Genomic DNA, 17,386 nt, shown 5'->3' with positions numbered 1-17,386 from the left:
TCCTACTATTTCTAACTGTGTAGTTCAAATTTGCATTAAATGTAACCTACTATATATTTATTATGGAGCCACACAAAAATTTATGTTACAGAAGAACAAGCAATGGCTGAGCAAGACAGCCACGATACATCAACTTTTAGAAGTGTGACCCCATTTTCATCAGATGGACATTATTTTTTTAATTAATTTATTTATTTTTATTTATTTTTGGCTGCACTGGGTCTTTGTTGCAGCACGCAGGCTTTCTCTAGTTGCGGTAAGCAGGGGCTACTCTTCTTTGCAGTGCGCAGGCTTCTCATTGCAGTGTCTTCTCTTGTTGCAGAGCATGGGCTCTAGGCACGTGGGCTTCAGTAGTTGCAGCACACAGGCTCAGTAGTTGTGGCGCACAGGTTTAGTTGCTCTGCGGCATGTGGGATCTTCCCGGACCAGGTCTCAAACCCATGTCCCCTGCATTGGCAGGCGGATTCTTAACCACTGCGCCACCAGCAAAGTCCCTAGACATTTTTTAAATGCTGGGAAACTATACATCAAAATTTAAAGTGTGCTGGCAGCTTTATTGGTAATTTTTGTTTCCTTCTTTTTATTTACCTACATTTTCTAAATATTCTCTGGGGATCATGCATTATTTTTGTAATAAGAAATAATAAATGGAACTTTTAAGGAATAAATGTATCATTCATACTAACCTAATTTTGAAAAAATTTACAGAAGTATCTATGCAAACAAATAGTTTCATAAAAGAAAATAGTTCCAACCTGTTCAGTGATGTCTACGGTGAACTGGAGATGTGTTCTTCTCTATTATTTGGTCCCAAGGATAGGTCTGGACAGGAAAAAGCAGAGTTGACCAGAGCTCAAACTGAGGTTCCGTCGACCTAATCCAGAACAAATTAAATCAAATTGTGTTTCAAAATGCATCAAAGAACACTTTTAAAAAAAATTTTTATTTTATATTGGAGTATAGTTGATTTACAATCTTGTGTTAGTTTCAGGTATACAGCACAGTGATTCAGTTATACATATATCAATACATATATCTATTTTTCAAATTATTTTTCCATTTAGGTTATTACAGAATATTTAGTAGAGTTTCCTGTGCTATACAATAGGTCCTTGTTGGTTATCTATTTTAAATATAGTAGTGTGTATACGTCAATACCAAACTCCCAGTTTATCCTTCCCCCCTCAGCAAAGGACACCTTAGAAGCCAGATTACCCTGGATCACTTGCTCAATATGTCTACGTGTGCTTCTTTTTGAGATTTGGCCATATCGTTAAACAAAAAAAGTGTGCTGTTTTGGAGACTCAAAAAAGAGCAAAGGACACTAAAGAGCCTTCCCTGAGCTGCTTCTCTGAGCAGAGCTGGCATGCTCCATGCAAAGCAGAAAGGAAGAGGAAGCTGCAACTCTTCATCACTTGCTCCTTTCCAGGGAAAGGCACATGGGGACGTGAGATGGTCTCTAAGGGACCCCAGGGAAGCAACGGTTCTACACAACAGCCCAGAGCAGGCTGTGGCCGCCTGAACCTTCCGTCCCACAGTTGGTAAATAGTGGGTGTTAGTGTTCATTTGAGACCTTACAGGCCTTCTCTCTCCCCTCACCAGGGATTCTGAACCCTCTTGAAGTTTTTGTTCCTTTTTCACTTTGAACAAACACTCTGACGATCCATGGGAGTGTGCTAACCATGTGTGTGGTTCACCCATCACAAAAAGCCTATGAACTTTCAGCTATGCAATGAATGAGGTCTGAGGATCTAATGTAAAACATGGTGACCGTACACAGACATAGAGAACAGACTTGTGGTTGCCAAGGGGGAGAGGGAGTGGGGAAGGGATGGAGTGGGAGTTTGGGGTTAGCACATGTAAACTATTATATATAGAATGGATACACAACAAGGTCCTCCTGTACAGCACAGGGAACTATATTCAACATCCTATGATAAGCCATAACGGAGAAGAATATAAAAAAGAATTCATATACACGTATAACTGAATCACTTTGCTGTACAGCAGAAATTAACACTATAAATCAACTATACTTCAATTTGAAAAAAAAAACCGTGGTGACCATTGTTGATAACACTGTATTTTATAATTGAAATTTGCTAAGACAGTAGAATCTAGAAAACTTAGAACTTAAATGTTCTCACTGAAAAAAAAAAAAGATAAATATGTGAAGTGATGGATGAGTTAATTAGCTAGATGAGGGAATCCTTTCCCAATGTGTACGTGTATCATATCACCATGACATACAATTAAATATCTTACAATTTTACTTGTCAATTATACTTCAATAAAGCTGAAATAAAAATAATTTTAAAACATTTTAAGCCTTCGAAGCAAGCATGATTATTCTTTTAATCTTACAGAGTTGAGAACGGCAGAAGAATGTAGAGGATAAGAGCTTGGACTCTGGTTTGAATCCTGGATCCACCAGGCTTCTGAGCTATGGAACCTTCAGCAAGTTTCTCAAGCCTTCTGTGCCTCATCCTTCATTTCCTCATCTGTAAAATGGAGACAATAATAACAGCACCTATGTAGTTGGTTTTTTTTTTTTTGAGCAAGAGATAGCATTCATTGTTGTACCAATCATAGCCTTATGTATATCACGACTGAGTAGACAAAAATCATTAAGCATGCAAGCCAAAGGTGGTCCTATATACAGTAACGCCGAAACTTGAAATGTTTCATCTTGATTTTTATGGTTTCACTTCTGAAATTTAAAAGTGACCTTGCCGAATAAAATCTCAATGTTTCTTCAATCTAGAAACCTGCCCAGGATTTTTGATCCTAGACTAGTTCCACTTAACCTGAGCCAAACAGAACAGTTTGTTTATTTTGATGTTGAACATGGGGATATGTTACAAGACCTGGGGTTAGGGGCAAAATCTTCAACAGGTATAAAGGTTGATGGAGAAAAATACCTCTAAGCATATAAGGAAGGACGTTTCTTTTCCTGTCTCCTGAGTTCTTTGCAGGATGCGCTGGAACTCAGCAGGTGTAGACCTGCCCTCTAGTGGATCTGGGTGCGCGACGATTTAGGTTCAACGTCTGCTGTGTCTGGCTTGACAAGGATTATTAAACTCAATCGTCCATCAAAAGAGACCTGTTGGGGGTCTGGGTTAGGTGCTGAGCAAGTGAAAAGTTCAAGTGGCAAACGAGACCCTGCGGCTGAAGGTAATGCCTGTTCCTCAGCTTCCATCTGGGGACGCGAAGCTTATAATTGTTCCAGCCTCTCGGGCTGCACACTTGAACGGATGCGAAGCCCTCCCCTGAGCTCTCGGAGCTGGTCTTGGCTCTCTGCACGCCGGCGCTGAGGCAAACCCCCATCGGGCTGGAACTTTGGGAAGTGGCCCCGCGGGGACCCGCCCCGCGGTCAGCGCAGAGCAGCCGTGACGGGCCTGCAAGTGAGGCCGCGGAGCCCCCGCGTCGCCTGCCCAGATTTTGACGGCCGCCCAGCGGGAGCGGCCTCCCGCCGCATCGTCCGGGCGCTCAGACATGTCGGGGGCCCAGAACATGGCTGCGCCTGCCCGCTCGGTCCCGCCCCGCGGCTGCCTCCTGAGGACGCGCGGCCGGCGCCGGAGCTGGCGGCTCTCCCACGCTTGCGCCCGGCGGGTGCGTAGAAACGCGGGGCACGTCTCCGGGGTGGCCGAGGGGCGGCCGCAGGGCAGGTGGGGCGGGGCGGGGCGGGGCGAGGTGGGGCGGGGCGCGGCGTGGTGGGCGACCCGGGCGGGCGCCCCCAGCCGGAGCCCCCGCCTATGCAGTTTTGTTGTGGAAAGCTCTTAGAACAGCGCTTAGTACGGAACAAACGCTCGAGGTATGTTAGTTAGCACGCAGCAGATGAGGAAACCTGGGCTGAGACAGATGTGTTAACGTGCCCGTGGTAAAAACAGCAAGTGTAGGAGCCAAGATTTGCTTGGGTTTCCTCAAGATTCTCAGATCTGAAAGTTTGATTTGGGTCTTTTGTAATACTTCCCATGTCTCTCCTTAACATGCTCATGCTTTCCTCTCCCTTCTGGAGCATGTGGTATGCATTTCTAGTAGCTGTTTTAATGTCCTTGTCTACAAATCATCTCTGACATTTCTGGATCTGTTCCTATTGATTGATTTTTCTCCTCATTGTAACTCATAGTTTCCTGTGTCTTTGTATGCCTGGTAATTTTTTATTGGATGTCAGACATTGTGAATGTTACAGTGTTGAGTGCTGAAGGTTTTTTTGTTTTGTTTTGTTTTGTATTCTTTCAAATATTTGGAGGTTTTGTTTTAGGATGTAGTTAAGTTAGTGGAAATAATTTGAACCTTTTGAGGCCTGCTTTTAAGATTGCTAGGCAGGTCCCGAACAACCTTAGTGTAGGGCTAATTTGGGCACAACCAAGGCAATATCTTTCTCAGGATTCTGCTCCATATCCCACATGTTAGGAGTTCTTTCCTTTCTGGTTGGTGGTGTTAGGGAGGGGGAAATTTCCCCCCCCATCCCTCTTGAGTTCTTGTGGCTGGACGTAATAAAACGGACACAAGACAGATTAATAGGAAAAAATTTTTTTAATTCATGCACGTGGAGGCCCTATAGAAATGGGACCTAGGAAATGGCCAAAGCAGGCAGCTTTATACTTTTTAGACAAAGAAACAATACATTTGTGAGGAATTGACTGAACAAAGAAACTTAGTGAAGAATCTAAACAGAGTTGGGGCCTGGGATAGTAAATTGAAGAAGAAAAAAGGTTTTGTCTATACAGGCTTCTTGGCCTGATAATTCCCTACCTCTGGAGGTAAGGGTGTCCTACATCCAGATGCAGGGAGGGCATCTTTCACATGAGGGCTTTATTTCCTGATTTCAGGGAGACACGGAGGAGGGTCAAAGTGTCCCATTTGCATCAGCTGTTTCTTATTTAATTCAAAAAATCAATATGCCATTGAGGCATATTTTGGGGTGGCCTGCCCTGGGCCCCAAGAGTGAGAACACAGATAATTCCCGACATGCGTAAGCTCCGCCTGATTCTTCTTGGTGGTTTTTTCTTGGCTTTGGGGAACCTCATGCGTATGCGCTGATCAGCACTCAGCTGCAGGTTTGAGGGGGACCCCTCTGCAGATCTCCAATCCTCTCTCCATAGAGAGAATTTGCTCCCATTGCCCAGGCCCTTGAGCAGAATCTTGAACTTATGAAGTCTTCAGTAAGTAGTTGCTGAATGAATGACTATTGTCCTGCTCTCTGTAAGTCAAGCAAACTTGGGTTAGGGCTTAGCATTTGCCTTCTAGAAAATATCCCACAATGCAATTGGTTTGCAAACCAAGGGCAGATTCTCCACTAACAGCAAGCTCATTCTTCCAGGAGAGAGTAAGCTGGAGATAAACATTGTCTTGGGACTCAGAGCCACCTGCTGACATCAGTGACGGAGTTGCAGGACAGAGAGATCCAGGGTCTAGAACTGCATCACCCAATACAGGAGCCAGTGAGTACCTGTGGCTATTGAACATTTGAAACATGGCTAGTCTGCAGAAACAGACTCACAGACGTAGAGAACAGACTTGTGGTTGCCAAGGGGAAGGGAAGCTGGGGAAGGGATGGACTGGGAGACTGGTGTTAGTTGATGCGAACTATTACATACAGAATGGATGGACAACAAGGTCCTACTGTATAGCCAGGGAACTATATTCAACGCCCTGGGTTAAACCATAATGGAAAAGAATATTAAAAAGAATGTATATATATGTATAACTAACTTTGCTGACGGCAGAAATTAACACAACACTGTAAATCAATTAAACTTCAATTTAAAAAAATTGATTTAAAAAAAAGAGGGAATTTCCTGGCAGTTGAGTGGTTAGGACTCTGTGCTCTCACTGCTGAGGGCCCGGGTTCAGTCCCTGGTCGGGGAACTAAGATCCCACAAGCCATGCAGTGTGGAAAAAAAAAAAAGAAAAGAAAAGAAACGTGGCTAGTCTGAACAGTGATTGTAAGTATAAAATACACACTGGCTTATTCAAAGATTTAGTATGGAAAAGAACAATGTAATGACTTTTTACACTGAATACACATTGAAGCAATGATAGTTTGGGTTAACACAATATTAAAATTAATTGCATTGGTGTCTTTTTACCCTTTTAAGGGGGCTACCAGAATGTTTAAAATCGTGTGTTGTGGCTCGCATTATATTTCTATTAGCCAGCACTGCCCTGGAGGAAGAGGGCATCCCAGAAGGGCAGGCCTGGGCCAGCCACAGAATCTTAGAACCCATCCTCAAGACTTGAGGCTGACAGGAAGTAGAATTAAGTGAAGCCAGAGGAGAGGGGGAGCAGGATACGTAGAGGCAGATGTGATATATGTCCATCTCTTGTTACTCTGCCGTCCTTCCCCACCCCAATCCCCCAAACAACGTAACATGAGTCACTCACCCACTGCCTTAGGGAGACAGTTGTCACCGTAAAAGCAGAGAACAACAGAAGCATATTCTCAGTTTTTAAGATCAAGAGCCAAAGAAAAAGCCAAACTCCAGACTAGGAAAAGCCACCCCAGCCTTTGTCTATTTACAGCATCCAGGAGGGCGAGCTGGACCACCTGCATTCAAATCCTAGCTCTGCCACTTACAGCTGCGTGACCTCCGACCAATGGCTTCCACCTGTGTTCATCAGTTTCCTCTTCTGTAAACTGGAGCTGATAACAGTACCTAGCTCCCAAGGCTGCTGTGGGGGTTGATTTATATCAGGACTTGGAATAATGACGCCTAGAAAATACAGCTGAAATGTATGCTGTGACCTCTGAGCGAGTCCTGCACAGTGTCAGGGCTGAAAGGCCACATAACGGGGTCCAGTAAGGACAGCAGCAGCTGCCATGTTGCTGACTGATTATCGTGAGGAGTGATGTCCACGTGAGCCCCCATCATTGCTGCAGGTCCATCTGATCTACCCCCTGATATCAAATCTGTCCATGAGCCAGACTCCCCCGAATTAGCTGAAGCCAAGCAGGTATGGCTGGGTTATAATACGTCCATTTGCATTTAGGATCCAAGGCTGTGCACGACACGTCTGAGTGTGGTTGGCTGCTTAGCAATGGATCTTAGGAGGCTTAGCAGGCGACTTGGACTGGGAAGCCTGGCTCCTCCTTGCCTGTCCATTCAGAGAAGAGCTCAGCCTGGACCCAGCCTGCCCACGGCCCTCTCTCCAGCGCAGCCTCAGAGACGCTCCCGGTTCTTGACATTTGGTGGCACCTGCTGAAACTGTCCAGCCCTAGTGCTACTCTTCCCTTAACCAAAGAGACAACTGATGAGTTCTGCTTGTAAGTGGGCGAGGGTCAAGTACACAGGAAATGTCTAGGGATGGTGGATCCAACAGGGGACTGGACTGCAGAGACCTGGACTCATAATCACCAGCTTGTCTCATCCTGAACTTGAAGCTCTCAAGAGTAGGCAACTTATGCTTCTCTGTAGTCCCAGAACTTGTCAGGAGAGAAGCACACGTGTTTGCAAATGAATGAATGAATGGCTTTAACAGTCATTAGGAAATTATTGATGTCATGCTGTCTCAGTGGGAATATCGAAAGAGGGGAATACTTCCACTTCCAGGGACATCCAGTGGGAAGAGTCAAGCAAATATCAGTAAGTATTTCTTGAGCACCTACTATGTGCCAGGCACTGTTCCAAGCATTAGAAAGAATGTACTAAACAAGGAGTCTTCCCTCCAGGAACTCACATTCCAGCAGAGACAGAAGAGGAGTCAGAGAGGTTGGAGGGTGACCTGTGAGGAAGGTTCTACACTTGACAGAGGGGAAAACTGAGGCTCAGCGAGGTCCTACTTGCCCAGGCCACATAGCTGGCAAGCTGCAGGGTCAGGATTGGAACCTATGTCCGTGTGATCCCCAAAAAGCCACAGACAGGAAAGGAGGAGGGAGCGATCAAGGGCCCTGTCTGGTCCAACGCCTGAAAGATTTGGCCCAAAGACGGGAAGAATCAGCACCTGGAAATTGCTCAGAGCCTTTAGTGGTTCATAGCTCCAGGCCTGAAACAAGTTAGCTGGCTCTTCATGGCAGTAAGTCCTGGGCTCAGGCCAATCTCAGTCATTTATGTCCCTATGCCAGCTTTACATGTGTAAAATGAAACTAACCATACCCACCCCATAGACTTTTATAGGCATTAAATCAGTTAATATGTGTAAAATTCTTTTAAAAGTTCCACACATAGTTAAGACTCAGAAATTCCCCCCACACCCGCACCTCGCGGCATGTGGGATCTTATTTCCCTGAGCAGGGATCCAACCGGCGCCCCCTGAAGTAGAAGCACAGAGTCTTAGCCACTGGATCGCCAGGGAAATCCTTTTTTTTTTTTCCTAAAGACTCAGAAATTATTATGACTTCCAGCTTTCTCTTTCTTTTGTCTCCTTTTTACCCTGATGATTTCTCAGAAGTAACTCAACTCATTTGCCCCGTTTGGCCGTCTCCATCCTCTTAGCCTAGGGATGAAATCCAAGCGCAGCCTAGGGATGAAATCCAAGCGCAGCCTAGGGATGAAATCCAAGCGCTGGTTGCGGGGGACACAGGCACACCTGGGAAGGCGCATGTGTACACTTTGCACAGGCCAAGTCCGCTTTTGCCTCTGGACACAGTTAAGGTGCTTTGAACTTTGGGGTTAGCCTGACCTCTAGTGGTCAAACAGAGAACTGAGCAGAAAGCTTGTAGGAGAGGTTCAAATGTCCAAACACGAAGGGGACCCAGCAAGGTGCTTTTTGGGTAGCTTTTTCCGAGAGCTTACTAAATGCTGAATTGTGCTAATCCACAGAAAAGTTACTCCTCGTGGTGACGTCCACACAGTTTATAAGTGGAAGTGGAGGGAAGTTTCACCTAATCCCGTCTGGCTTGAGAACCGTCTTGTTTATCCAGGACGCAGAGTACCTGGCCATAAAGGGTCATCGTCTCGTATTCAGAGACATAATCCCACTTATAAAGCCCTTCACTAACATCACTGGAACAACGCAAACATCCTGTGAAGAAGGCTTTTACACCTATTTTTCACGCCTAGAAGCTGCAGTTCTAAGGGGCCTGCCCCCCAATTTATAGGCATATGTATGCATCCATGTGGGGCTCTATGCTGGACTCTGGCGATAAATGGAAAGCCAAAGACAGGATCCGGGTCCTCGAACTTAGAGGCTACCGCGTAGGTACCAGAACGGTGATCCCCGCTCACCCTCCAAATGCTCTTTTGTCTGGGACATAAGAAAACCCGCCATGGAAAGCCAACTCGTTTCAGGGCACCTGGCTTCCCACCCGGACTAGCAACTCAGCAAAGACAGGGATGCCACAGTTTTATTTCCTTTTACCCCAGCCATGGAGCTCCGCGTAGGACCTGGCCTGCAGTCGTCCCAGAGCTCAGGCTGCCCTCCAGTTACGTGGGTTAGAGGGACTTAGGTGTCATGAACACCATCACTACTAGGATTAGCTGCTGCTGGTTAAGTGTGGACCCTCCTGGCAGGCGCTAAGCATGCCTGACATGCCTCCTCTCAGGCCATCCTCCCAGCACCCCAGCGAGGCAGATACTACGGTATCATCATTTTACAGAAGAGGAAACAGGCTTAGAGAGGTTAAGCGACCGGTCCAAGAGACTGTAGAGCCAGGATGTGAGCCCAGTTCTGTCTGATTCTAAATCCCACACATTTTTTGTTTTTTTTTGGCGGCACAGCACAGCATGCGGGACCTTAATTCCCCGACCAGGGATGAAACCCCTGTGCCCGCTGCAGTGGAAGTGTGGAGTCTTAACCACTGGACCGCCAGGGAAATCCTAAGAAGTTACCTCCACCCCGTTTCTTTTTTTAATTGAAGTAGAGTTGATTTACAATGTTGTGTTAATTGCTGCTGTACAGCAAAGTGACTCAGTTACACACATATAGACATTCTTTTTTTATATTCTTTTCCATTATGGTTTATAACAGGATATTGAGTTCCCTGTGCTATACAGTAGGACATTGTTTTTTATCCATTCTAAATGTAATAGTTTGCATCTACTAACCCCAAACTTGTTGCCATTTGTTTTTAAGCTCCCCTTCCATCAAAACCAAACTCCCAGTCCGTCCCTCTCCCTCCTCCTCCCCCCAACCACAAGTCTGTTCTCTATGTCTATGAGTCTGTTTTTGTTTTGTAGATAGGTTCATTTGCGCCATATTTTAGATTCCACATCCCTTTCTTTTAAACAAAAAAATTTATTTAAGCCACACCGCACAGCATGCAGGATCTTAGTTCCTGGACCAAGCGTGGAACCCGTGGCCCCTGCAGTGGAAGGGCAGAGTCCTAACCACTGGACCACCAGGTAATTCTCCCCAAATCCACACTTAACCCCTGTACTCTATTGCCCCTGGACACAGTTAAGGTACTTAACTGTGCTTAATAATTTCCTAATGACTGTTAAAGCCATTCATTCATTCATTCGTGCCCCTGACTTCTGAGCATTGCAGCTTGATCTATAAAGCTCCGTACACTCAAGGACCTTCTCATCACTGGTCTGAGAGTTGGGTACCTGAGACAAAGATTTGAGTGCAAATTATCTATTTGGGAAGTGGTCCCAGGAGGCACTGGGAGAGGGCTGGGGGAATGTATTAGTCTGCCGGGGCCGCCATAACCACATTCCACGCACTGGGGGGCGTAAACAACAGAAATTTATTTTCTCACAGTTCTGGAGGCTGGAAGTTCAAGATCACGGTGCCAGCAGGGTTGAATTCCTCAGAGGCCTTCGCTTTCTTGTTTCATTTTCATATGGTTGTCCTTCTGTGTACACCCCTGCTGTCTCTCTGTATGACCTAACTTTTCTTATAAGAACATCAGTCAGATTGGTTTAGGGCACACCTTAGTGGCCTCATTTTTTTTTTTCTAAATTGAAGTACAGTTGATTTACAATGCTGTTTTAGTTTCTGGTGTACAGCAAAGTGATTCAGTTATATATATGTACATATTCTTTTTCAGATTCTTTTCCAGTATAGGTTATTACAGGATATTGACTATAGTTCCTTGTGCTATACAGTAGGTCCTTGTTTTTATCTATTTTTATATACAGTAGTGTGTATCTGTTAACCCCAAATCGCTAATTATCCCTCCCCCCCTTTCCCCTTTGGTAACCATAAGTTTGTTTTCTATGTCTGTGAGTCTATTTCTGGGTTTTGTTTTGTTTTGTTTTTTTACTTATTCCTTTATTTTCTGTGTGTGTGTTTATTTTTTTTAACATCTTTATTGGAGTATAATTGCTTTCCAATGGTGTGTTAGTTTCTGCTTTATAACACAGTGAATCAGCTATACATATACATATATCCCCATATCTCCTCCCTCTTGCGTCTCCCTCCCACTCTCCCTATCCTACCCCTCTAGGTGGTCACAAAGCACCCAGCTGATCTCCCTGTGCTATGCAGCTGCTTCCCACTAGCCATCTATTTTACATTTGGTAGTGTATATATGTCAGTGCTACTCTCTCACTTCATCCCAGCTTACCCTTCCCCCTCCCCGTGTCCTTAACAGTATACATTGTGAAAGTCCTTCTAGATCAGTTGATATCATTTTTTTCATGAGAAAATGGAAAATTTTAGTATTTTTTTCTCTTCTTATGCCACACATCATAACATAGAGGAAATTAAAGGAAAATATCATTGTATACATAAACTTTAAAAATAACTCTATAAGTGTGAATATGTAGGTGTGTCTGTTTTTTTAATTAATTAATTTTAACTTTTTATTTTATATTGGGGTATAGCCGATTATTAATCGTGTGATAGTTTCAGGTGCACAGCAAAGCGACTCAGCCATACATATACATGTATCCATTCTCCCCCAAACTCCCCTCCCATCCAGGCTGCCACATAACATTGAACAGAGCTCCCTATGCTATACAGTAGGTCCTTGTTGTTTATCTATTTTATATATAGTAGTGTGTATCTGTTAATCCCAAATTCCCAATTTATCCCTCTCCCTCTTTTCCCCTTTTGTAACCATAAGTCTGTTTTCTATGTTCGTGAGTCTATTTCCATTTTGTAAATAACTTCATTTGTATCATTTTTTTAGATTCCACATATAAGTGATATCATACGATATTTATTTTTCTCTGTCTGTCCTACTTCACTTAGTATGATAATGTCTAGGTCCATCCGTGTTGCTGCAAATGGCATTATTTCATTCTTTTTAATGGCTGAGTAACATTCCATTGTGTATATGTGCCAAACCTTCTTCCATTCCTCTGTCGATGGACATTTAGTCCATCGACAGATGAATGGATAGAGAAGATGTGGCACATATATACAATGGAATATTACTCAGCCATAAAAAGAAACAAAATTGAGTTATTTGTAGTGAGGTGGATGGACTTAGAGTCTGTCATACAGAGTAAAGTAAGTCAGAAAGAGAAAAACAAATACTGTATGCTAACGCATATATATGGAATCTAAAAAAAATGGTCATGAAGAACCTAGGGGCAAGACGGCAATAAAGACACAGACCTACTAGAGAATGGACTTGAGGATACGGGGAGGGGGAAGGGGAAGCTGGGACAAAGTGAGAGAGTGGCATGGACATATATACACTACCAAATGTAAAATAGATAGCTAGTGGGAAGCGGCCACATAGCACAAGAAGATCAGCTCGGTGCTTTGTGACCACCTACAGGGTGGGATAGGAAGGGTGGGAGGGAGGGAGACGCAAGAGGGAAGAGATATGGGAACATATGTGTATGTATAACTGATTCACTTTGTTATAAAGCAGAAACTAACACACCATTGTAAAGCAATTATACTCCAATAAAGATGTTAAAAAAAATAAAAATGGACATTTAGGTTGCTTCCATGTCTTAGCTATTGTAAAGAGTGGTGCTATGAACATTGGGGTACATGTATCTTTTCAAATTAGAGTTTTTGTCTTTTCTAATGGCTTCATTTGAACTTAATCACCTCCTTAAAGGCCTTATCTCCAAATAAATACAGTCACATTCTGAGGTACTGGGGTTAGGGCTTCAGCATAGGAATTGAAGGGGGCACAATTCAATCCATAAGTAAGTAAGTACAGGAAGTGAGACAGGGAGAAGGAAAGAAGCAAATGAGGGGAACTCTGGTTGCTGCTGTGGGTGACTGGGGACAGTGGGAGACAGTGTAAAACGCTCAGAGTTACTCCCAGGCACTGACTCTCCAGCACTCCTAGTCCAACAGGAAGTGCTCAGACTGAGCTGCAGCCGCCTGCAGTTAGATGCAGTCAACATGCAATGGAATGGAGTGTGCCAGGGGCATGTGGGTGGGCGCTGAATGTCCACTGTGCCATCCCCCATCTGCTCCTAAGTCCGTCAGATTCTTATGTTACAGTACTTGGCTCCAACCCAACTCTAGTTGGTTTCAACAGCCAATCTCAAAATGATCTTTATGTTTACAAATGGCAAAGTCAAGTTAGAGCCCTTCCATCAGAGCCTGCTCGGCTTCTACTTTCTGCTGCTCGTCCCATCCCATGGCGGGAGCCATTGCATTTTCACGCCTTCTGGTTCAACCTTGTAAGAGTCGGGACTCTTGCATTGCAAATGGCAGAAACTCAGTTCAAATTGGCTTAAAAATAAGGAGGGAAGGGGGTTAGTTAATAGGCTCATGTAACTGAACATGCCAGCACTGCTGATTCAGGAGTTCAAAAAATAACCTTGGGAGCTAACACAACATTGTAAACCAACTACACTCCGATAAAATTAAAAAAAGAAAATAGCCTTGGGAATTTGTCTTTCTGAACCTATTGGCTCGGTTTTTCTGTGTTGGCTTCTCTTGAAGGTAGGTTCTCTCTATGTCATGGCACAAGTGACCTCGAGCAGCTCCAGGGCTACATCCTACCAGTAGCTTTATCCATTAAGATGCTTTTGGCTACTAGTAACAGAAAAACTGGCTCAAGAATAAGGACAGCACCCAGGGTCCAGAGGTGGGCTGGGCGTTCACTATTTCACTTAGCTGTTCAGCGAATACCGCCAAGTCCACCAGGCAACAGCTCCAAATATGCAAAGGGCACAAAACATGAGCTCTGACTGCATCTATTCCTGCCCCTCTCCTCCAATCTATTCCCTATACAGAATCCCAAGTGACCCTTTGCAGTGCAAATATAACTATATCACTCCCCTGATCAACACCCTTCTGTGGCTGCCTCTTGCTCTTTGGAAATCTTCACCAGCAGAGGTGAACGCAGCCTCTGCACTGGGCGCATCTTTGACCTGGCAGATGAGTTCTTTTCAATCCTCATCAGAAAGGAGGACCCTGAGGAGTTCCATCCACTTGTTCACGTTCGTGGTCTCGTCCAGAGTGATACCAACCCTCCCGCTCTTTGTGGCAATGTAGTCCCAAGTGATCTCAATCTTTTGGACATCCCACTGGTCTACTATACCTCTCACTCCGGTTCACTATACTGATGACACCATGCTCATCAGACCTAGTGAGCAGGAAGTGGACAATATCTGGCCATTCTGGCGTACAACAGGAGAGGAGGTAAACTCTACAGAGATTCAGGAGCCTGCCACGTTGGTGAGGTTTACCTTCCAACCTTGTGGTCTGGGGCAGAGCAAGACATTGCCTCCAAGATAAAGGGAAGGATACTGCATCTTGCATTTCATATTACTAAGAAGACAGCGCAAGGTTGGCCTCGGGCTTTTAGAGACAATTCATACTTACTTGGGGATGCTGCTTCTTGCTAACTTAGAAAGCTACTGATTTTGAATTAGGCCCAGAGCAAAACAGGGTTTTATAGTAGCATTTGCACATTACAGGGGGTCCTGCAACTTAAGCCATATAACATGGCAGATCCCATGGCAGAGAGGTACCCATGGTGGAAAATGACATTGCGTAAAATCTCTGGCAAGACTTGGTAGGAGAATTGCAACACAGACCCCTAGGGTTCTGGACAAAGGCCATGCCACCTGCATCAGAGAACTCCTCAATATTTGAAAAATCAGCTCCTGGAATGCTACTGGGCTCTGGTAGAGACTCTAGTAGAGACTACCTAACCATGGGACACCCGTTATGAGCTGGGTATTGTTAGACCCACCAAGTCATAAGATTGGGCAAGTGCCTTAGAAACCCATAGTACACTGGAAATGGCACATTCGGGATCAGTCTTGAGCAGATCCAGAGGGCTTCCTTAAGTTATACAAACATGTGGCCCAGACCTCCCCGTTATCTACCTCTGTTGTTCTGATACTCTTCCTCAGCTCATACCTATGTCCTGATGAAGGGTTTCCTACATACCTGTTGGAGAAGGAGAAAAGCCAAGCCAAGTTCATGGATGGTTTGGCTCAATATTTTGGTGTGATCTGAAAACGCACTGTTCCTGCATGACTTCCCCACTCAGGGGCAGCTTTGAAAGACTGGACAGAGCTTTGGGCAGTGTATTTTGTGAAAAAAGGAAAGTGGCCTGAGTTAAGGATCTACACTGACTTCTTGGCAGTGGTGAGTGGCTTCAATGATTGGTCAGGAGCCTTGATGAAGGAAGATTAGAAGATCACAGATCTTAAAGCAGAAGTGTGTGGATGGATCTGTGAGAGAGGCACAAAGTATGTAGATCCTTGTGTCTTGTGTTAATAATCATCAGAAGGAGAACAACTGAAAAACTGGGTGCGCAGGGCGACTTGTTCAGTGGAGATTGGCCAGCCTTTTTTTTTTTTTTTTGTGGTACGCGGGCCTCTCACTGTTGTGGCCTCTCCCGTTGCGGAGCACAGGCTCCGGACGCACAGGCTCAGCGGCCATGGCTCACGGGCCCAGCCGCTCCGCGGCATGTGGGATCCTCCCGGACCGGGGCACGAACCCGTGTCCCCTGCATCGGCAGGCGGACTCTCAACCACTGCGCCACCAGGGAAGCCCCAGCCTTTTTATTCAGCTGTAACTGTGCCATAACTGTGAGCCCTTGAATGGAATAAGCACAGCAGAGTTAGAGGCTCAGCAAGGACCCAACAGTGTGGGCTCCCTCCCACCAAGGCTGGTCCAGTCACGGCTGCTGCTGGACACTTAGCCTGTCAGCATCACCTGTTGACACTAAACCCTCAGTATAGTGCCATCCCTGGAAGAACCCAACCTGCTCACTGGTGGCAAGGTGATTGATTGCATTGGACCATTTATACCCTGGAGGGGCTAGTGGTTTGTCTCTACTGGATTTCATCTGGATTCCAAGTATGGGTTTGTTTACCTTTCCTGTCCACCCAGTACCTTGGCCAGCACCACTATCAGAAGACTCACAAAGTGTCTGACTTTCCATCATGGGATCCTGTGTAACAAAGTCTTAGACCGAGGGCCTCCCTTTATGATGAAGGATGTGGACATGATATTCCACATCACTCAGAAGCTGCCTGTCTGAAAGAATGCTCAAATGGCCTCTTAAAAGCACGGCTAAGACACCAGCTCCAGGATGATACCGTAGGGGGTTAAGATGCAGTCCCTCAAGACGCAATATATAATTTGAACCAACAGCCATTATATGATGGTGTGTCCCTAGAAGTTATAATGCATGGATCTGAGAACCAGAGACATCACTACCCCTCCACCATCACTCCCAGCAACGCACTTAGGGAATCTGTATTTCCTCTCCCTGCAACTTTAAGCTCTCCTGAACTAAAGGCTCTGGTTCCTAAAGTAGGGTGACACAGTAACCATTCCACTAACCTAAATCTAAGCTGCTATCTGGTCACTTTGGACTCCTTATGCAGGCAAAAAAAAAAAAGAAAGAAAGAAAGAAAAGAAGAAGCAGTTACTATATTAGCAGAGTAATTGACTCTCACTATCACAAGGACATAGGATTGCTGCTATATAATGAGGACAGAGAAGAGGATTCTGAAACTCAGAGGATTTCCTGGGGTGCCCCTTGGTCTCCTATGCCCAACTTTAACTGTGAAGAGGCAATTACAGCAACCCCAGCCTCCTTCTGGCGTGGAAACCGGGGGCTCAGAGCCCTCAGGGATGAAGTTCTAGGCTAAATCATCACACCAGCAGAATTGGTAGCCAAAATAAGTCCAGGAAAATATGCTCAACGTCATCCGTCATTAGGGAAATACAAATACAAACCGCAATGAAATATCACTTCACACCCACTGGGAGGTCCACAGCCAAAATGAAGAACAAGTGTTGGTGAGGAAGTGAAAAAATTGGAACCCTCATCATTGCTGGTGGGAAAGTAAAATAGTACAGCTGCTTTGGAAACAGTGTGGCAGTTTCTCAAAAAGTTAAGCTTTGAGTTACCATATGACCAAGCAATTCCACTCCTAGGTATATACCCAAGAGAAATAAAAACATGTCCACACAAAGACTGTACATAAATGTTCATAGCAACACTGTTCATCACAGCCAAAAAGCAGAAACAACCCAAATGCCCACCTTGAATGGACAAAGAAAATGGTATATTCATGCAATAGAATAGTATTCAGCCATCAAAGGA

At 44.9% G+C, this 17,386-nt stretch overlaps 1 long non-coding RNA gene across 1 annotated transcript; it reads right to left on the bottom strand.

Annotated features, from left to right (window-relative positions):
* Positions 1–759: 759 nt before the first annotated feature.
* LOC113630287 (uncharacterized) lies at positions 760–3,605 on the bottom strand. Its single transcript, XR_003436888.1, has 3 exons — positions 2,922–3,605; positions 2,365–2,501; positions 760–874 (listed from the first exon to the last, which is right to left on the bottom strand). It is a non-coding gene; the product is annotated as an uncharacterized LOC113630287 (long non-coding RNA).
* Positions 3,606–17,386: the final 13,781 nt, after the last annotated feature.

The sequence above is a fragment of the Aethalodelphis obliquidens genome, unplaced genomic scaffold (assembly GCF_003676395.1).
Source record: "Aethalodelphis obliquidens isolate GAN/ISIS:26980383/991018 unplaced genomic scaffold, ASM367639v1 scaffold30, whole genome shotgun sequence".
NCBI lineage: Eukaryota > Metazoa > Chordata > Mammalia > Artiodactyla > Delphinidae > Aethalodelphis > Aethalodelphis obliquidens.
Note: the sequence above shows the minus strand (reverse complement) of the source record. Positions and strands in the feature narration are given on the sequence as shown.